The sequence below is a fragment of the Camellia sinensis genome, chromosome 5 (assembly GCF_055761805.1).
Source record: "Camellia sinensis isolate YWXY chromosome 5, ASM5576180v1, whole genome shotgun sequence".
NCBI classification, from domain to species: domain Eukaryota; kingdom Viridiplantae; phylum Streptophyta; class Magnoliopsida; order Ericales; family Theaceae; genus Camellia; species Camellia sinensis.
The window spans coordinates 146,676,817-146,700,028 of NC_138965.1; the positions used below are offsets into that span (position 1 = coordinate 146,676,817).

Sequence of the window (23,212 nt, forward strand, 5' to 3'; positions counted from 1 at the left end):
TTTGATTATATTCAGAGACAATCTTTTGTTATACTAAGTTGTATTTTATGTTTTATGAAATATTTTCAAAAGAATTAGTAATGCTTTGTGATATGGTATGACGTGAGATGTTTATCTCCATATCTCTCCTTATTATGAACTAAATGAATTATTGTTCTCAATTAAGCAATTGTGTATCAATAAATGAGATTTCATTAAAAAATTTAATCTTATTATGTAAATTTTATTTAAAAATATCCATTTTATACTTGGATTTATAACATACTAATTTAATTTTCACCACACAATCACACCACTCAAAAAAATCTGATTGATTATTTTGGAACAGTAGCATGTTTGTAAAATTATTTAATGTCAATATTTTAGGAAGTGTAATTATTGAAAATAATATTAATAATTCAAAATAAAAAGTAAGTTTGGAAGACAAACGAATTTTTCCTTCCAAAATTCGTAACAAACTCTTTTCCATGATGATCAGTGGTTTCCTAACATGTCCTCAACCAACCGCCTTAACGAATCAAACGAAGACCCACCTTCCATGACCGCCTTTCTGCTCTTGTCTCTCATCTCTCTCACTCTCCCCCTCCCCAAATTCTCACCATCCATCACACCCCTCACTGCTCTCTCTATCTCCTCCGCCGCCACCAATTCAACTTTGCCGCCGATCCCACCAAATTCACACTTGTAATCCAATCTCAGCTCCACCGCCAGATCCAACTCCACCACCATCTCAAACGCATTGATTTGTTGCTCTACGTACATCGGTCGTGTCACCATCGGCACACCAAACCATAAGCTCTCCAAGATCGAGTTCCACCCGTAGTGCGACACAAACCCTCCCACCGCCGCATGCCCCAGCACCACCGTTTGCGATGCCCGCCCACACATCATTCCCCTATTTTTCGTGCGTTTCAAAAACCCCTCCGGCAACACGCTGTAGACACCCCATTTTTGACCGTCCTCAAGACTTGGACGTCACCGTTTGAACACTCGGTGATTATCCATGTTTGTGTTCGTTTGGAGTTCCCGGAGGTCTCGGCTCGCGCGCCATGCCTCAGGATCCCCGAATTCAACCGTTTAGTGTCTGGTTTTGCACCAAACACTTGCATCTTGCCTTTGAGAGGCAGGGTGGGGCTTGTAGACCATCCCCACCCATCACCGGCAGTGGCTAGATGCCACCGGCTGGTTTTTGCTGCCACCGGCAATATAGTTTGCCGGCCGGCACTATTTGTTGCCGGTCAGCACTATTTGTTGCCGACCGGCACTTTTTTTGGCCAAGATGGCATTTTTGGCCGGCCGATTGCTGTTCATCTGCTTTTGCAGATATTTTTAGACAGCTGTATTGCTTTTGCTCCCCTCCATACACGTGTATAGAGGGATCTCCCTCTTGCAAAACTTGTCTTGTAAGCTTTACAAGAGGCATATAGAGAGGAGCTCTCTCTAAGGCAAAGGAAGAGAGCTTTTTAGACATTTTTTAGAGAGGAAAATACAGACCAAGCTCTGGTTTTTCTAGGGTTAGGGTTAGATATACACATTCTATCTCTCTTTCCCTCTCATTTTGTTCACTAGGTGTTTTGTGTCTCACTATTGCACACAAACACCTAGTGTTTCACCTTCCTCTTGGAGCTAGGGTTCTAAGGGATTGTTCTTGAGTTTCTTGACTGGTTTGGAGCCAAAGGAGGCCATTGGAGCACCATTGTTGAAGAGGACTACAAGGGTAAGAAACTAGTCCCTTTTTCCCCCATTTTTGCATTGATTTTCCACCTGTCTTAGAGCTGTTTTTGTGATTATTGTATAACATAAAAAAGTTATGTTTTTAAGCCCTCTTTATTGTTTATTAAGAGTGTTTTTTTGTTTGAGGGTTGTTGACCACCCTTAGGCCTCGAAAGGCCTCATTTTAGGCCATTTTGTGTCAGCTCTGGGATTTTGGTGTTGAGATCTCTTCACCACTGAAATCTTGAGGAATTTCAGTGGTGAAGATGATGCTTTGAAGTCCCAAGAAGGAGAGGGCCACCCCCTCTCCTTATTGTCCTTGAAAAGGGCATATTTTGACCTCTTAAGGAAGCCTATGCTTGAGTGTGTGTTGAGCATGTTTGGTTTGTTTTTCATGCTTATATATCCATAATATAACATGATTTCAAGTTGGTTTTGGAACTCCATGCATGCTTAGCATAGTTACCATGTAATGCCTTGTTTATGCCTTAACATGTCTTAGGTTGTTAGCCTTAGTTGGAGCATGTTTTAGGCTTAGTCTTGTGAAGATTATGTGCTTATTTTGCCATGTTCTAAGTCTGTCCATAAGTGTTTGGGTTGATCTTTGCATGCTTGATATAGCTCCTTTGTATTTAGGCTTGTTGGCCTTGAGCATGTGCATGTGTAGCATGCCATCTTTGCATTGTTTTGGTGATTTTGGATCATTCTACATGCCATTTCAGTCCCATTTCCATGCTTGTTTGATTGCCTTGCATGCATCTTGAATGCCTCTTTAATGCTTTGAAAGCATGTGTTGCAATGCTCCATGTTTTGGCCATGGTGTATGCCTTTGTATTTGGGCCATTTAGATGCCATCTAAAGAGCCCTTTAGCCTTGATTTAACGTGCTATAAACCTGTTTTTGGTCCTTCCTTTCATGCCATGTTTGGTCATGTTAAGTGTAGTTCAATGCTCCTTTGATTTGCTTTGAACACTTGGACTATTTGGTGCATGCTTGGCTTGATTTGTTGCTTGGTTTGGCACCATGTATTGGCATGATTTCAAAGCTTAAAATGCATGCTAATTGCTCTTGTTTGCCCCTTTCAAGTGTGCTTGAATGTTGTTTGTTTTGTGCTTAAGTGTTGGTCCTTATGTGCATATGTGTGTGCATGCCATTTAGCCCTCATTTTTTAGCACTATGGCCACTGTTTTAGGTCTATTTTAGATCTTCCTAATTCATGTATAAGTCCATCTTTCCATTTATTCGCATTGCCATATGTATGCTTGTATGCTTGCATAAGTGCTTTGCCATGCCATGTTGCATCCTTAGCTTGTATGCCTAGGTTGCATTGCATCTTGCATGCATTCCTTGTCCCTTGACTTGGGTGATAGGGATTGGGAGTTTTGTTTGATTGGTTTGCATACATTTGAAATCAAAGTTGCATACTTGGTTCTTTGGGCCATCATGCATCGAAATGCGTGATTGGTGGTCCGAGAATCGAGGCACATGCCCCTTTGAGTCATTGCAATGATAAGGGACATGGTTGGTGCATACATGCCTTGAATTGTGTTGCCATGCTTTGTTTTGCCCTCTGTTGCTGTGAGTTGCAGGTTCTGCAGGAATACTCTGCCGACCGGCAGTGTAATGTGCCGACCGGCACCATTTTCTCTGCCGACAGATTCAATTTTGTGCCGATGGCCATACCACACTGCCGGTGGCAATTTCAATCAGCCGGTGGTGATCCTCTCTGTCCAAGGGATCAGTCCTGAGGCTTTGACAGCCTCCAGAGGAGGAAAGGAAGGAAAACAGAGGCAGCCCATGCATGGTGGCGCGCTTCCCGAGGCGTTTTCCTGTTTTAATTAATTTATTTAATTTTTTAATTAAATTAGTTAATTTGTAATATTAATTAGCTTGCGTAGTTAATTAATTTGTAATATTTATTCGGTCCCTCCGAGTGAGGGTAAATCTGTAATAAGTGTGCGTGGGTGGTGTGTATGTCTTCCAACCTCACTTCTTTCTTCCCTTTTACTTACCCGCTTTAATGGTTAGTATTAGGGCACGTTTAATTTAGCATACCCTATGCTATGCATGTGTGCATCCATGCATTTGTATTGCATGCATTAGGCTCGGTACATCACGCTAACTGCATCAATACTTCAATTCCCAAACTGAATACGTGATAATTGTGCATTTTCACATGACATGTTTAGGATAACCAAGCCTATTCTAGTAACATTTTGTATGCAATGCATTAGGCACTTCACATGGACTTGGATCATGCATGTTTGCTAACAAGTTCTTTGTTTTGGCACGGAGTACGATGTAAGTATTTCCGCTTTAGCATATCGCATAAGTGTGAATGTTGCCATGACAGCATGCTTAACATGTGGCTAGATGCTTATGTGTTAAACTGTTTTGAATGCCTGTGGGTGAAGGTTGGGTTGTTTGAGTTGGAAAAACTCGTTGAAATCCGTATTTTAGCCTACTTGCGAGTAGCAAATTCCAAAGCATTTTCAAACCGAACGGATATGCAATGTTTATTTCCAAATTAGGCAATCTAGTCTATACTTGTTTGCTGTGCGCATAACATAGTAATTCTAGGCTAATAACGGGATAAGAACACGTAAAGTTTTCAAAAACGGATATCACGGTTAGTAGAGGCCGGTCTTCGGACCGGGCGAAAGGGGGTGCTCATAGCTGACCTTCCCCGATCGTACCCAAGCTCTCGAACCGAGACAACTCCGGTGATGACGGACATGTGGCCTTCGGCACCGAGTCAGGGTTTCCTAAATTTCCCCATTTTAAAAATATTTAGGTGGCGACTCTTTATCTGGCAAAGCAGTCCATGTTTGGCACTACTTTTTCAAAAATCTGTTTCTCAAAACGATTTGCCAGATTTGGACTCTCTGGTTCAGATTAAGAACCGTGACACAAATCGAGTCCGAACTGTAGCAGCGAGGTCCCCCCCCCCCCCCCGCGGACTTGTTACACACGCCGTCGTAATCGCTGACATAATCGGTTGGCAAACCAAACTCGCCTTTTGGTGGCAACCGCCATATGGACCACAAAAACCTGTGGCTGCTCTTCTCTAACGCCGCCGCGATCTCTTCCAGTTGCGGCAGATCGAAGCAGCCTATGCTTCCGAAGCAGAGGAACACCACCGACGACGGAGGTGCTGTGGATCGGGGGCACACCAAGAAACACAAACAAGCAATAACACAAGAGTTTTAACGTGATTCGGCAAGTCACCTATGTCCACGGGCAGCGAATTTCACTATATGGAGAGAAATGGAAGAATTACAAACAATACACTCTCTGATAGTTGTTCACTCACTCACTGTATTTTTCTCTGCTTTCACTCTCTCCATTTATACACATTACAGATGGAGGTGAAGAGGCTGGCTTTGCACATGGCCAGCTATTCCATCACATGGCCAGATCATTTCTTCTCCTTTCGGTGGTTGTCAATGTTGGTTGGCAATATGCTGCAGCTCATGGAGAATCACCTTTGTAGGTTGGCAAGCTTGTGCACATCACTTGTAAAGGGAATCACCCCTCGCATGGGGTGATATTCAACAAATCACCCCCTCAACCCATGTGAGTAGTTCGCGGCTGAATCTTTAGCCCAAACTTCAACAAATCTCCACCTTAGCGAGGATTCTCTTATCCAACATAGTGATCGATCAACACTGCCTTGCACCCGAAGGTGCTCAGTTCAGAGAGATGTTGACCAAGTCCAAACAATGTTGGAACTTGATCCCAGAAACCACTTTTGTGAGCATATCGGCCGAATTATCTACAGTACTAATCTTCTGAAGTAGAATATCCCCCACAATTTCTCGGATGAAATGGAAACGGACATCAATGTGCTTGGTGCGGGAATGATGAACCTGGTTCTTTGCCAAACAAATGGCACTCTAACTGTCACAGAACACCTCAACATGCTTCTGAACAATACCCAAGTCCTCAATTAACCCATGTAGCCAAATAGCTTCCTTAAAGGCTTCTGTCACTGCCATGTACTCTGCCTCTGTAGTAGACAAACCTACCGTTGACTGAAGCGTTGACCTCCAACTCACCGACCCTTTAGCAAGCGTAAATACATACCCTGTTGTTGATTGGCGTTTGTCCAAGTCACCAGCATAATCTGAGTCCACATATCCAACCAGATTCTGTCCGAGTCGGTTATCTCTCTCGAACTTCAATCCCAGATTAACCGTGCCATGTATGTACCTTAGGATCCATTTCACTACCTGCCAGTGATCTTTTCTTGGATCATGCATATACCTGCTTACCATACTCACAGCATGCGAGATGTCAGGCCTTGTACAAACCATAGTATACATTAATGCACCAATTGCATTTGCATATGGAACCTGTGCCATATGCTTTCGTTCTTCTTCTGTGCGCGAAGACATCAAAGCACTAAGCTTGAAATGAGGGGCCAATGGTGTACTCACAGCTTTTGTTTTCCCATTTATGCCAAATCTATCTAACACCTTTTTCAAGTATTAATTTTGTGTCAGATGAACCGTGCCCTTCTTCCTGTCTCTCTTGATCTCCATGCCAAGAATTTTCTTTGCTTCTCCCAAATCCTTCATTTCAAACTCTCTTGCTAATTGTGCCTTGAGTTTGTCAATCTCCTCATTGCTCTTTGATGCAATTAGCATATTATCTACATATAAGAGCAAATAGATGAAGGACCCATCTGGCAGCTTACGGAAATATACACAATGATCAAATTGACTTCTTGTGTATTCTTTCTCTATCATGAACCGATCAAATCTCTTGTACCACTGTCTCGAGGATTGCTTCAATCCGTACAATGATTTTTTCAGCTTACAGGCCCAATTCTCTTTTCCAGCAACTTTGAAACCATCTAGCTGGGACATGTATATCTCCTCTTCAAGATCTCCATGTAAAAAGGCAGTTTTGACATCGAGTTGGGCGAGCTCGAGATCAAACTGTATAACCAAAGCTAGCAAGATACGAATAGACGTGTGCTTCACAACAGGTGAGAATACCTCATTGTAGTCTATTCCTTCCTTCTGAGCATAGCCTTTAGCTACCAATCTAGCTTTGAATCCGATGTTGTATTTGCCTGGGATGCCTTCTTTCTTAGTGTAAACCCACTTGCACCCAATTGCTTTCTTGCCTTTTGGAAGTTGCACCAACTCCCAAGTCTGGTTTTTGTGAAGTGACCTGATCTCTTCATCCATAGCCTCCTTCCAATTGACACTTTCTGCATGTTACACGGCTTTTTTGAAAGTGCAAGGAACATTGTCTTCAATGATTGGAACTGCATAGGCTACCATATCGGTCATCCAACTGGGTTGCTTAGTAACCCTTTTTCCTTTTCTGATTGCAATGGGTTCTGACTGTTGTGGGGCCTCTAGATCTTCATTTTCATCTGAACTCTCTTCAGAGCTATCCACTGAGACTTCTTCAGGATGGTTGATTGGCTGACTAGTCTTTGCTGGAGTCTCAAACTCCACCTGCACTGACTTCTTCAATGCTTCATCATTTTCTTGAAGATTTTCTTACTTTAGCATTGTAGACTCATCAAAGTTAACGTCTCTTCTAGTGACAACTTTCTTTGATTCAGGGCACCAGAGTCTGTATCCCTTGACACCGTCACTGAAGCCCAAGAAGATGGCTTTCTTGGCTCTTGGATCCAACTTAGATTCTGTAACATGAAAATAAGCTAGACATCCGAAGATACGTAGCTGATCATAATCAGTAGCTGACACTCCTAACCATACCTCCATGGGAGTGTCGCCATCTAGTGCTGCAGTAGGTAATCTGTAGACAAGATGAAGAGCATAGTTCAATGCCTCGCCCCAAAATGCCTTGCTCAATCCAGAATGTAACAACATACACCGGACTTTCTCCACCAAAGTGCGGTTCATGCATTCTGCGACTCCATTTTGCTGCGGTGTTCCAGGAACTGTGAAATGTCTCACTATCCCTTCATTCTGGCAAACCTCAAAGAAGGGATCTGATGTGTATTCCCCACCATTGTCAGATCTGAGCTTCTTGATCTTTCTGCTTGTCTGGGTCTCAATCATTTTCTTTCACATAAGAAAGATGTCTAAGACTTCGTCTTTATGCTTCATTGTGTAAATCCAAACTCTTCTTGAGAAATCATCAATGAACGACACAAAGTAGTGTTTACCTCCCAATGAAGCATTCTTGGAAGGACCTCATACGTCGGTGTGAACGTAGTCTAGAATCCCTTTGGTACGATGAATAGCAGTACCAAACTTGATTCTTGTTTGCTTGCCCAGTACACAATGCTCGCAGAACTCAAGCTTCCCTGTTTTGGCGCCTTTCAACAGGCCTTGCTTTACCAACCCTTGTAAAGCCTTCTCACCGACATGCCCTAGGCGTATGTGCCAAAGTCTGGAAGTGTCTGATGCATCATCTTTTGAGCTGGTGGAGACAGCCACTCTCACTGTGACTGTAGAGCCATCCAGGAAATATAAATTTCCCTGTCGAGTACCCTTCATTGCAACAAATGCTCCTCGAACAACTTTAAGGACTCCACCTTCGATAGTTACTCTGTAACCTTTGGAGTCTAAAACTCTCACTGAGATGAGATTCTTTGTTAGATCTGGTACATACCGAACATCTTCAAGAATTCTGATTGTTCCATCATGTATCTTCAGTCAAATTGTTCCAATCCCCTTTGTCTGGCAAGCTTGGTCGTTGCCCATCAGCACAACTCCTCCATCGAACTCTCGTAAGCTCGAGAACCACTGCTTGTTAGGACACATGTGGTAGGAACATCCAGAATCTATAATTCATTCATCAGACAGGCCATATGATGAAACTGTGAAGGCTGCTCCTTCACCATTATCTCCATCTCGTGCAACGTTTACCTTTTCTTCTTTCTTGTCTTTATTGGGACAATCTTTTGCCCAATGCCCCTTCTGGCGACAAGCAGCACACTCGTCTTTTGCAAGACGTCTTCTGTCTGATGATTTCCCTCTGGATTTTGAGCGAGACTTTCCTCGCCCTGTATATCTCCTGTTATTTGTTCTGCCTCTGACTGTCAATGCCTCGGATGCTGAGTCCTTATTTGCAGATTTATCTTTCCTTCTGAACTCATTATTTACCAAGGCATTTGCAACATCAACATACTTGATCTTTTCTTTACCGTACAATAAAGTGGTAGTGAGTTGATCATATGAGTCAGGCAAGGAATTTAACAATAACAGTGCTTTATCTTCATCACCAATATGATCATCCAAGTTCTTCAAATCGGTGAGAATTTTGTTGAAATTGTTTAGGTGTTCGTTCATCGAAATACCTTTCTTGTAGTCAAAACGAAACAACCTCTTTTTCAAGTAGAGCCGGTTCTCAATGCTCTTTGTCATGAACTTATCTTCCAACCCCTTCCAAAGCTCTTTCGCAATATCATATTCTGTGAAGGTGTATTTCTCCTCTTTTTCAAGGCAAAGTCGGATGGAACTACAAGCCAGGAGATTCACCTTCTCTCATTCTATCCCGTCCAGGTCATCTGGTTTGTCTCCCAGAGTAAAGTGCAGGTTCATCTGGACAAGCATATCATTAACTTCGCATCTCCACATGCCGAAGTTGCTGCTTCCATCAAACTTTTCTACTTCAAACTTTGCATGGGACACCGAGGTCCAATGCCTAGGATTGCTTGTAGTCGCTGGATTACTTATGGACTCGGTTGATCTGAACTCGATTGATCTGGTCTCTCTAGATTCTGCCATTAAACTTTTTTTTTTTTTCGAAACTTTGATTCAAAAAACTGACCATACGGATGTGTCCGGAATACTCCAAATAATTGGAAAACACTATTGGATCGTCAAAAATGGACTCTGAATTACTTAGATTTGGCCAAAATAGTTTGAACGCCTCAAATCTGTGGCTACTCCTTAGCCGCGTAGCACTGGAACAATCCTCCACGTGCTGACGAGACACTGACCGGGTCGGCTGATGGGGCAGCCACGTGGCAATCCAGATGACGTGGTAGACGACGTGGCAGATGACCTGGCGGGTGACGTGGCAGTCCAGCTGACGTGTCAATGCTTGTGGGCGCTGACGTGGCAAGCACGCTGATGTGTCAGTGGCGTGGCAGATGAGCTGGCAGTGATGTTTTGGGAACAGTTTTGAACACTTGACCTTAAGGCTTCAAACCAAAGGCTCTAACCACTCTGCCAAGTATGACCCTTGTGATGTAAGTGCCGCAGACAAATATTTAAAGTGTTTGGATTGGCTATAGAATCTTCAACCTCTGGCCGCGCGTGGGATTCTGGTTCAAAGTTGACTTTATGCTCTAAACTTTGACCGGCGTATGTGGGGCACCCCGACCTCCGTTTTGTCTGTTCTTTGCTGTTATGGACTCCTCTCCTCAAGGGCTTCCTCCTGGTATACTCAAAAGTGGATTTCGAGCACTTCAAAATCTGGGCACTTTTGAAAAAAATTCAATTTTTCACCACCCGAGCTTTGATACCAATTGTTGTGGATCGGGGGCACACCAGGAAACACAAACAAGCAATAACACAAGAGTTTTTACATGGTTCGGCAAGTCGCCTACATCCACGGGCAACGGATTTCACTATATGGAGAGAAATGGAAGAATTACAAACAATACATTCTCTGATAGTTGTTCACTCACTCACTGTATTTTTCTCTACTTTTATCCTCTTTGTCAATCTCCAATTGTTGTGGATCGAGGGCACACCAGGAAACACAAACAAGCAATAACACAAGAGTTTTAATGTGGTTCGGCAAGTCGCCTACGTCCACGGGCAGCGGATTTCACTATATGGAGAGAAATGGAAGAATTACAAACAATACACTCTCTGATAGTTGTTCACTCACTCACTGTATTTTTCTCTACTCTCACCCTCTCTATTTATACACATTACAGATGGAGGTGGAGAGGCTGGCTTTGCACATGGCCAGTTGTTCCATCACATGGCCAGATCATTTCTTCTCCTTCCAGTGGTTGTCCATGTTGGTTGGCAACATGCTGCAGCTCATGGAGAATCACCTTGGTAGGTTGGCAAGCTTGTGCACATCACTTGTAAAGGGAATCACCCCTCACATGGGGTGATATTCAACAGGAGGCTGTTCGTCGAGCCATTTCAGAATCTTGTCTCGATCGCTCCCTGATCGGGCATCACCGCTGAGGTCAAGCAGCTGTCCGACGGCGTAAACTGACTGCTATGCCAGCGAGACTAACAGGGACTTCATCGCAGAGGATTCGAGCTCTTCAAATGTATTTACGATTATGCCCTTGGTGTTTCTGAACCTCCTGGCGTGGTTCAGGGAGGTGGAGTACCCTCATTGTTTGTTGAATAGAGCCGAGGGTATGACTGAGGTAGGGATCGGGTTAGCGTAACTCGGGAAGTGAGTTACCGAGTCTTGATCGGAGATAGTGAACTCGGTTCCGATTAAGGCATGGGGGATTGGGAGGTGGAGCATGAGGCCAAGAAAGGCGGTGTTGGGTGTGAAGAAGATATAAGTAGGGGCGGTGAATTCGTCGGCGACGTCGATCATGGCGGTGCATATGCAATCCACCACCAACCCTGTCAGCCTCGCCGTCGCCGGAGAAGAAGACAACAGATAATTGGCGATTGCGTCTCTCACCTGTGATTTATAGCTTTCTAGAAAATCGGAGAAAAATTTATCTGGAGACGTCAGGACTTGGTGTTCAGAAGGCGGTGGCGATGGCAGAGGAGGAATGTGGATGTAGCGGAATTAGGTGTCGGAGGCGGTGAGTGATTCAACATAGAGATTGTAAGAGGGATTAAAAAATGGTTTGATGAGGAGGATTGTGATAGAGAAGTGTTGGTGTTGATCATGCAGGTGTTTGGCAAAGTCTACCATGGGTACAATGTGACCCGTTGGTATGAACACAAGCTCTCTCTTGTTCTCCATTTTTTTAAAGGTTAGTTATTTTATTTATTTATATTTTTTTTTCCTTCTTGATGAATCAATCTTTTATAGAGGAGAGTTCATAGCTTGCATCTCTTAAAAGCTGGCATATAATGTGTATGAAATTATGATGTAATCCGTGATTCAAACACTTTTAACTCACTCACTAAATTATTAGAGTTATAATGATATGATGTGATTGGATAATAAAAAATTAATGATAAATACAAGGAAAAATTACTCATAAATTTTATTTGGAGAAATGTTATTTCATTTGGTCTTAGAAATTTTCTTTCAAATCAATTAGTCCTTTTTATTTTAGGCATGTTGTATTTCTTTGATTTGAAGGTTTGGGCCTTGTGGGTAATTTTGTTTGGATTTTTTTTCCTACTTTGAATCGTTTAAATGCTAGGTCGTTCCCCTCAAGTGACGCGTTGCGCCTGCCTCCGGGTGTTTCGAAAAGTGAGCAAGGGGCGCCGCATCGACGCTTGGGTGCAGTGAAAAATGGGCAAAGGTTTATGCGCTTTTCTGGACGAGCGCGGGTAAAAAAGCTAGTCCAAGACTATAGGTTTAGGGTAGCCACTTGGAACATAGGAACCTTAACTGGTAAGACGATGGAATTGGTAGATGTTATTATTAGGAGAGTTAGTATAGCTTGCATACAAGAAACTAAGTGGACGGGAGAGAAAGCTAGGGAAATTGAGGATACCGATTTTAAACTATATTATAATGGTAAAGATAGACGCAGGAATGGGGTAGGAATCATAATTGTCAAGGGTCTTGTGGAAAGTGTAGTGGCGGTCACTAGGAAAGAAGATAGGATTATGCTAGTTAAACTAGTTATTGGAGGGAATATAGTGAACATTATTAGCGCATACGCCCCTCAAGTAGGATTAGATGATCAGACTAAGAGGGATTTTTTGGGAGCAAATGGATGAGATCTTACAGGAGATACCCGTAGGAGAGAACCTGGTTATAGGTGGAGATTTTAATGGCCATGTGGGCATAGATAAACTAGGTTATGAAAGGGTGCATGGTGGATACGGTTTTGGTGACAGAAATGAGGCTGGAGAGAGTATCTTAGATTTTGCGTTGGCTTCTGACCTGGTGGTGGCCAATACTATGTATAAGAAGAGGGAGGAGCATTTGATAACCTTTAAGAGTGGATTAGTTAAGAGTCAAATAGATTACTTCTTAGTGAGAAAAGTGGATCGCCAAGAATGCAATGATTGTAAGGTGATTCCTGGAGAGAGTCTGGTCTCTCAACATAGGATTTTGGTACTAGATTTATGTTTTAGAGGGCAATACCAAGCTAAGAAGGATGGTGGGCGTCGTAGGACGAGATGGTGGGACCTAAAAGGGGATAAACTAGAAATATTTAAGAATCGAATGGATAAAGAAGGTACTTAGGACTTAGAAGGTGATGCTAACACTATGTGGAACTCGATGGCCAATTGTATGAGGAGAATCTCAAGGGAAGTGCTTGGAGAGTCGACAAGAACGGGACCTAGCTCTAGGGAAACTTGGTGGTGGAGGGAAGAGGTTCAAGCGGTAGTTAAGGCAAAAAAAGAGTGCTTTAAAAAGTGGCAGAATGATAGAACTGAGGAAAACCTTAAGAGCTATAGGTTGGCTAATTAGGAGGTCGAGAAAGTAGTGAGAGAGACCAAGTTGAAAGTATATGATGACCTATACAATAGACTAGATAGTAAGGAGGGGAGAAGAGGGTATACATACTTGCTAAGATACGGGAGAGAAAAATAAGAGATTTTAATCAAGTAAAGTGCGTCAAGAGTGTGGATTCTAAGGTATTGGTGAAGGATGATGAGATTAAGGAAAGATGGAAGAATTATTTTGAGAAACTATTAAATGAGGAACATGGAGGTACGACAATAAGGGAAGAAATGGCCAGTAATACGATAAACCAAGACTATAGGTTCTATCGCAGGATTAGGAACTTTGAAGTGGAAATTGCACTTAAGAAGATGAAATCAAATAAGGCTTTAGGACCCGATGATGTCCCTATTGAAGCCTGGAAGTGTTTGGGTAAAAAGGGAGTTGGTTGGTTACTAGGTTGTTTAGCAAAATTTTGTTGACTAGGAACATGCCAGATGAGTGGAGGAAGGGTATTTTAGTACCAATCTATAAGAATAAAGGTGATGTCCAGAATTGTAACAACTATAGAGGAATCAAGCTAATGTGTCATATAATGAAAGTGTGGGAGAGGGTGATGGAATGCCGATTGCGAGATATAACAGATGTGTCAGAGAATCAATTTGGGTTTATGCCTGGTATGTCAACAATGGAAGCGATCTTTCTTTTGAGGAGAGTAATAGAAAAGTATAAAGAAAAGAAAAGAGACATTCATATGGTGTTTATCGACCTTGAGAAAGCATATGACAGAGTGCCCCGGGATATAATATGGTGGGTGTTAGAGAAGAAAGGAGTGACAAAAGGTTACATTGACGTGATTAGGGACATGTATGAAAGGGTGGTGACCGCTATTAGATCGCCAGCTGGAGAGACAAATGAATTTCCTATCACTGTAGGGTTACACCATGGATCTACCTTAAGTCCTTATCTTTTTGCGTTAGTTATGGACAAGTTGATGATAAATATTCAGGATGGCGTGCCATGGTGCATGCTTTTTGCAGACGATATTGTGCTAGTGGATGAGACTAGAGAAGGAGTTAACACAAAGTTAGAGATTTGGAGAAAAGCTCTTGAATCTAAAGGATTCTGGATAAGTAGAACTAAAACAGAATACATGGAGTGTAAATTTAGTAACAGTAACAATGAAAGCAGAGGAGAAGTGAAGATTGAGAACCAAGAATTGCCTAAGAGTGAACATTTTCGTTATTTAGGATCGATTATCACAACAGCGGGAGAGATTGATGCAGATGTGGCCTATAGGATTAAGGCGGGATGGTGTAAGTGGAGAAGTGCGTCTGGGGTATTGTGCGATAAACGAATACCCACTGGACTAAAAGGTAAGTTTTATAGAACGGCTATTAGACCAGCTATGTTGTATGGGACAGAGTGTTGGGCAACCAAGAAACAACATGTAGATAAGATGAGTGTGGCTGAGATGAGGATGCTAAGGTGGATGTGTGGTAAGACTAGACAAGACAGGATTAGAAATGAGTATATTCGGGAATGGGTAGGAGTAGCACCGATAAAAGATAAGTTGAGACAGAATCGTTTGAGATGGTTTGGTCATATTCAACGGAGACCAATAGAGGCAGTAGTGAAGAGATGCGATGCTGTAACGGTAGATAGAAGTGTTAGGGGACGGGGTAGGCCTAGATTAACGTTGACTAGCGTTTTAAATAGAGATATGAATCTACTTAATTTGACTAATGAAATGGCATTTGATAGGGCCGCGTGGAGAAGAAGGATTCATGTAGCCGACCCCATTTGATGAGACTTAAGGCTTGGTTTGGTTTGGTTTGGATGTGTGTGAGTAAGGTAAATTTTTACTTTTTTATTTTTTCGTGGGGATTTAGTGAAGTAATTTGTGAGTGGATAATGTTATCCTATTTGTGGTGTTACTGGTGTGGTGTTTATTCCTATTATAACATTGATATTAGTTAACATCAAAATGACCCAAACTACTAACTAACACTACTAAATCCCCAATAACCATACTAATGTCAAAAAAACAGGGGTCATTTCACGCGTATAAAACATATATTAATACAAACATCACAATGACAAAATGTAGCCAACAAAAACCACAACGTTACACAGCACAATCATTATTCGGCACTACAACAAAAAACATTTTTGGCGACGTTTTTTGGCAACTAAAATAGAAATTAATCACCAAATGTACATAATTGGCGACCATATATTTTTTAGTCGCCAAAAACTAAACTATTGGCGACAAATTAAAAATTTGGTCGCTGTTGAGTTTGGCGCCAAGTGAAATTTATGGGCGAGAGCTAGGGAAAATTTTCTACGACCAAATTAATATACGGCGACAAAAAGTTTAGTCGCCAAATGTATTTTTTTGGTGACAACCATTGCTTAGTCATGGAAAATATATACGACATTTATGGCGACTTAATTAATTCAGGGAAGATTCTAAACATGAATGTAAGAAAGAAGTTTACACAAGTTTTACATAGTGAAACCTATCAATAAAATGATAACTCTTGTATAGAAGTCTTACTAGTTGCATCGGGAAACAAATTTCAACAACAGTAAAAATATGAATTAGGCAAACCTCTCTAAACACTTTGATCTAGATAATGAATTACTACAATGAAGCAAACATAGAACACGCATTGATGAACTCGCCATTTTTCCAATTATCTAAGCTTTATAAATAGATCAAATAATAAAAAATAAAATTAAAAGCCCTAAAAAACACAAACTATTCATCGCAAAATTAAAAAATTTGTGTCATCACTACTATAAAACACAATATTTTTAATCTTTGAAAACATGATGAGGCCACAATTTTATATTCCCAACAATGCATGAAGCAACACGTGACAAATTAATTGAGGAAAAAAAAAACAAAGATAATATGAAATGCATAGCTTGTATTGGCCACAACAAACACTATAACTAATTTGGAAGGAAAAAAATGAATCTGAACAATAATCCCGCAAGCAAAAATCAGTTTTTTACTTTGATATAAAGGACCAATCATCACTTCACAAATAAAATCAAAAATTTTACATAGAAACAAAATGAAGATGCCATCTAAGTTTGAATGAGACATGAGAAATTGCCATTTACTCATAAAGGCTTCAAAACAATATTTAAGCGATTGCTATCATAAAAAAGAATCTCATGGATGACTAAATTAGTGCATCAAATCTTTAGTTAGTGTGTGGATCCTATTCAGTACAACTGTATCAAATCATTCGCCCATTTTCTAATTTCTTGTATTTTGTCTTCTACGAAATGAATTTCCTCCCTAAACATTTAGAGTTTTCAAGTGTTTTATGTGGTTCAAGCCATCCCTAAACCCATCCAGAGAATAAAAAAAATTACCAAGATAAAATGTGGGAAAATGAACCACAACATAGCTAAAACCAAAGCAAGTAAAACAAGTTAATAAAAATATTCAATCTTCTAACTGTACACTTAAACTGAGACTTGAAGCAACAAAGGAGCTATACATAACCATAAAGAAAAGGACAATCAAAATACAACTAAATTATGTGCAAAGCACAATCCCAAAGACAAAAACCCTCAACGAAATTCACAAAAAATTGTTGGACAATCTTCACTGTATTATGAATAAATTTTGTTTGTGTACTTAACAACAAACAGAACATAGAAGAAATAAAGGAAATGAGAGAGATTGTTTGATAACAAAAATCAAACTAGAATATAAAATAAATAAATAAAAACAGATTTTTATTTTATTACAAAAACAAAATCAAAATCTGAAACAGAAAAACAATAAAACAAAAAAGTAAATTAATTACTTACCTTATTAATTTGTCGAACAAATTTTTGATCAAGTCCAGTGTTTAACACTGTGTCCTTAAGATAGATTTGTCCTCTCCACGGTGCTTTCAGATTGCGAACGTCTATCTCCTAAGGTAAAATGAACAACAACAAATAATAGCAGCACTATAAATTATTCACACAACGAACACACTTTGTGTATACACTCTTTCTCACAAAAAATTAATGCAGCAAAATGCAGAGAACACTAGCAGAATTTAGAAGGAAAAAATATTGAATTAAAAACCAAATAAATGACTGCCTATTTATAGATGCAATGTTGTCTTTTCAGTTTGAATTCAACAGGTAACAAACCTGTTTGAACAGATACAGTACCTGTTCGGCACTGTTTGAACAGATAACACCTGTTCAGTTTGAATTTTGAATATATAACTGCATCTGATTGGTTTATATTGGACAGATATGGACCTGTTTGGGTGTAGGAATAATCTGGACACCATTTCGGAATTGTTTTCAAAATTTAAATTCAAAAAAGGTAAGAATTTAATTTTAGAAAAATAAAAATCCAAAATGTTTTTGGCCCAAAAAGCTAAACATTGGGCCGGACAAGCCCAACCCAACCTCACACCACGCACCCGCGCCTGAGCCCAGGCCCAGCCCAGCCCGCCCGACCGACCGGACAAACAGCGACAGTAGCGCGCGAGTGTGTGTTTATTTTTGGGTCCAATGGGTCTAGCCCACTTTGCCCATAACCTCTCCCTTCTTTAAACTTGGGGTGCCCCTTGGGGCCCTCCCCAAATTGCAAACTCAAGTCTTATAAACCCATAAAAGTTTTCCCACCAAACCAATGTGGGACAAACCTTTAATTCAAACCTTTAAGGAATTTCCACCAAAAACTCCATTTCCATGGAGCTCACTTTAGCTTCAATTTCTCATTCACCCGATAATAGTTTTGAGCAACCAAATATACTATGTGAATCACAACGCGGCATAGAACGCATTACCACTTAGACCCGCCAACTTTGGCGCATGGGTCCTACCTAAAAAGTAGACGAAAGTTAAGGAAAAAATTATTTTTCCAAAACCATTTCTTACATTCCCCCACATGAATGGAATTGTGATGAAAACAGAAATGTAACAATATGCAGAATTTGTTGAAAGAGTATAAATCGAAAATATCTTGCATCGAGATAGGTAACTTTCGGCCTTGAACCTTCCCTAGTGATAACCTATTTGACTTACTAACTAACCAATGGACGCAATGCGTTGAATTGTTCAGCCGTTTGCGTAAGCCAAGACAATAGATTTCACACAAAATATCTTCTAACACATCATGGTTCTCATGGTTGTGTTCATTTTGGCCTTAAACACTCCTAGTTATTCATGAGTGCTTCTAGAAAATTTATCCTCTTTATTCTCAAAGAACCGGCCTTAGTTTGACACTCATATAGGTGATTCTTATTGTGAGTATCTCTAATACTTGTCTTGATTTTTATGCCGAAATCAAATTATAAGTAATCATTAAAAGTGAAACTTATCCTTAAACCCTTACATACAACACATGTTGTAGATATCTGTAGACACCCCATTTTTGACCGCCCTTAAGACTTGGGCACCACTGATGGTTTGCTTGGCGGAGAAAGGTGTGCAGGGCAAATGTTCAGTTTCTTCGGCAAGGAGAGAGGCAAATCCTTCAAAACACTTTGTTTAGGGGTTTGGAGTTGAAGAAGAGAGGAAAGGAGAGGAGAAAACTAGTTTGGGAAAAGTTCGGCATGAATCCGGGTAGAAGCGAGTTGAGCAGCCCTCGCTGAATCGGGCTTATCTATCTGTACACTTGGAGTTTAGCTATGAGGCCACCACCGTCGGAAAGCTTACTTCCGGGGCTTCATTTTTCACTCAATAATCTCTTAAAGCCAAGTCCGGGTGGGGGAGATATGATTGGTTGAAGTTGGGTATCATCCCGGTTGGATCGAATCTGCGCGGCTTCACCAAAATGGGCATAACTTTTTCCACAAAAGGAATTTTAATGCAAGGTTTGCGCCATTGGAAAGCTAACTTCCGGGGCTTCAATTTCGACACCAACCGGCCGTTTTTTCGACCTTACTGGCCATCCACCGGCACTATATTTATCCGGCCAGCAATTTATTGTGCCGACCGGCACTTTATTTTGCTGACCGGCAATTTTTGCTAGCCGACGACCTTCCGGAGCATTCTGCAGATTGAGTGGATTCCATCTGTGCCAGCTGGAATGCACAGAATCGATCCCCCACGCACATGTGTGTTTGTTTTGCACCTTGTGAGTCTTTGAACCCCTTAACCTTCTAGAAGCTTGAACCCTTTGGCCAAGCTTCTTGGAGAAGCTTGGCCAGCTGTTTTAGCTTCCTCTAGAAGCCTTGCACCCCCCTTGAACCCCTTTGACCCTTTCCCTTTACTTAGCTTGTAAGTTAAGTGCTTCCCTTGCCTTATATAAGCACCATTCCTCTCCCTTTGTCTAGGTTGGGGATTTTTGGAACAAAAAACCAGAGATATATAGATATATCTGATATATACATACATATATCCCTTCATCTCTCACTATATCTCTCCCATTCAACCATCAAACACCCTTGTTCTTGGGCCATTTCTTCATCAACTCATAGCACAAGGCATCCAACGCCCATTCCAGTAGCTTGAGGCTGTTCTCCAGAGCTTAGGAGCACCTAAACTTGGTCCAAGAGGTGCTGGTTCATTGGTCTACAAAGGTGAGTCCTCTTCTTCCCTTTTCTAGCCTATTCTTGCATCATATCTAAGCCATAGTTGCTTGCATCTTTGGGCTCCGACCCAAACTGTAAATCAACATATTTTGAGGTCCTCTTCATGTTTGATTGAGGACCTCTTGCTGTTTGAGGACAGTAGCTAGCACTTCCTTCATTAGCCCTCTTTATGCCATAATTTTGCATAATATTTTTGGCTTGCGTGTGATCTGTTTTGAGGCATGTTATAAACTGTGAAGTTGCTTCTTTTGAGCCCTTCTTCAACATTGAAGAAGGGATCAACACTGTTTGGATACTCTATGTGCTACTTGCTTTGAAATCCATGTGTTAGCCCCATTTTTGTATGCCATTTTAGCCCTATCTTTGCTTGCTGTTTGGCCATGTCATAAACTGTAAAAATGCTTGTCTCAGGGCTGTCTTGCTTCTTTCTTCATGCTCCATGTCCATATTGTGCATGCTTTGTATAGCTGTAAGCCATTTCATGTGCCTAATCTTGCATTTCGGGATTCATTCCATGCGTTGAGTGGCGTTTCGTTATGTTTCGGGGTTGTTTTGCATCACCTATCGCCTCTGAAATTTGCATGCAAATTGTCCATGTTTGTGCCTTTCAAATGCGTCGAAAAGTGGCTTCATTATGCTTAAGTCTTGGACCATGTATCTATGCATGTTTGCATGTCATTTGCCTCCATGCACTTAGCATTTTGGCCACTGTTTTGGGCTTAACTAGAGCTGCCTAATTCATGTTTAAGACCATCCCTTGCTTATTTGCATGCTCACCTTGCATGTTTGCTTGTATCGGCATGTTGCATCCTTAGCTCGTATGCCTAAGTTGCATTGCATCTTGCATGCATCACCTTGCCTCTTGAGATGAGTATGATAGAGGTTAGGCCTCCTTGTGTGTTTATTTGGTTTGCATGCATTTTGAAATTGAAGTTGCACACTTGATTCTTTGGGCCATCATGCATGGAAATGCGTGATTGATGGTCCGAGAATTGGGGCACATCCTCCTTTGAGTCATTAACATGATAAGGAATGTGATGGGTGCATAAATTGCTTGAATTGCATTGCCATGCAAGATTTTGCCCTCTGCTGCTGTGAGTTGCAGGTTCTGCAGGAATTTATTGCCGCCGACAGTATTTAGTGCCGACCGGCAGTCAATCGATGGCCGGTGGATCTATTTTGTGCCGGTGACTAAATGCTACTGCCGGTGGAAATTCTGCTCAGCCGATGATATCCCCCAGTGTCCTGAGAGGCATCCCTGAGACTTTGGCAGTTTTCAGAGGAGCAGAGCAGGGAAAATAGAGGCAAACTATGCATGGCAGTGAGATTCCGAGCCAGTCCCGAGCATGTGTTGCATCTGGCCCTCACCCCGAGGCGGTTTACTATTTTTCTTTAGTTTAGTTAATTTGTTAATTAATTAAGCAATTTGTAATATTTAATTAGCTTGCGTAGTTAATTAATTTGTATTATTATTTTGGTCCCTCCGAGTGAGGGCATATTTGTAATAAGTGTGCGTGCGTGTGATGTATGTCTTCCAACCCCACTTCTTCCTTCCCTTTTATTTACCTGCTTATGATGGTAGATTAGGGCACATTTATTTTAGCATACCTTACGCTATGCATGCGTGCATTCATGCATTTGTTAACATGCATCAGGCTCGGCACATCATGCAAACTACATTGTACTTTTCAATTCCAAATTGAATACATGTTACTTGTAGCATTTCATATGCCATTTTAGGGTTAGCCGAGCCTGTTTAGATTACATCTTTGCATGTGTTGCATTAGCCATTTTTAACATGAGCTAGGATCATGTATATGATTACTGACTAGTTTCTGTTTTGGCTCGGAGTACTAGGTAAGCTTTTATGCTTTAGCATATCGCATGCGTGTGAGTGTTGCCATGACAGTATGATTACCATGAGGCTAGCTGCTTATGTGATATAACTGCTTGAATTCCTGTGGATGGAGGTTGAATTACCTAAATTGGAATAATGCATTAAAACTGTGAATTTTAAAGCCCACTAGATAGTGGCAAAACCATCTTTTCTAAAAGCCCACTTGAGGGTGGCAAAACCTGCATTTTAGCCTACTTGCGAGTAGCAAACCATTTTCAAAACAAACATGAAATGTTTTGTTCCAATTTAGGCGATTTGGTCTATACTTGTTTGCTGTGCGCATAACATAATAATTCTAGGCTAATAACCGGTTTAAGAACACATAAAGTTTTCAAAAACGGATATCACGGTTAGTAGAGGCCGGTCTTCGGACCGGGCGAAAGGGGGTGCTCATAACTGACCTTCCTCGATCGTACCCAAGCTCCCGAGCCGAGACAACTCCGGTGATGACGGACATGTGGCCTTCGGCACCGAGTCAGGGTTTCCTAAATTCTCCCATAAAAAATATTTAGGTGGCGACTCTGTATCTGGCAAAGCAGTCCATGTTTGGCACTACTTTTTCAAAAATCTATCTCCCAAAACGATTTGCCAAATTTGGACTCTTTGGTTCAGATTAAGAACCGTGACACAAATCGAGTCCGAACTGTAGTAGCACGAGGCCCATGCGGGCGCGTCTACAGTTTCTGGCGACTCTGTTGGGGGATTTTAGAGAGCTTGACTCGAACTCGTGATATCCCGTTTTGATTTCATTTATGTGTTTCTTTGCATTGCACGTGCATTGGTGTGCCTAGGAACACGGTGTTTGCTATCTGCCATTCCTGAACGGTTTGCCGGAGGCTTGTCTTGTCAAGGCATGTCCATAAGGCTGACCGGCTATGGGCTCTGACAGCATGGGAACACAAACCCCGGTTTACCGGGGTACCCTTTTGACCATTCGACCTAGTGCATATTCGGAATCCATAGTGACCATTCCAAACTAGGACAGGTTGCTCACCCGATGTTAGGTTGTTTGAAACCGCTGTGTGCGTAGTGAAACCCTAGTTCCTGACAAAATAGGACAGGGAAACCCTACCCCAACATAGGGGTGTTTTGGCTCTCTCTTACTTGCTATGTGCTTTTAGAGTGTATCTCTACAGGAATGCATATACCAGTTTACAAGTCTGGGCATCAGGCCTGTGGGCATCAGCATCAGTATTTGGGGAATCAGTTTTACCTGAGGGTATCAGTTTACAGGCAGATATTTGGGAAACAGTGATCAGTATTGGGTACATTCATCCTAGTATGCTCAAATCTGTTCCAGTGAAATTAGGCTGAGATGCTCTCTGTTTTCCCTTTTTGCAAGGTAGTCCTGGAACCATAGCTTCAGAAGGCTCCAATATCCCCCGAGGTTCATCGGACTTGTGCTGATAGACTTTGTCAGGTCAGAGACTCAGTTCAAGGGTAATCAGGGCTAGAGAAGGCTAGTCAGGCACAGACCACCAGTACAACAGCTACCAGATCAGTGATCTTTGAGCAGTCAGGCTGAGAT

The 23,212-nt window shown here is 41.5% G+C and overlaps 1 pseudogene; it reads right to left on the reverse strand.

Annotated features, from left to right (window-relative positions):
* Positions 1-474: 474 nt before the first annotated feature.
* Positions 475-11,718, reverse strand: LOC114313190 (anthocyanidin 3-O-glucosyltransferase 2-like; annotated as a pseudogene).
* Between the last annotated feature and the right edge of the window lie 11,494 nt (positions 11,719-23,212).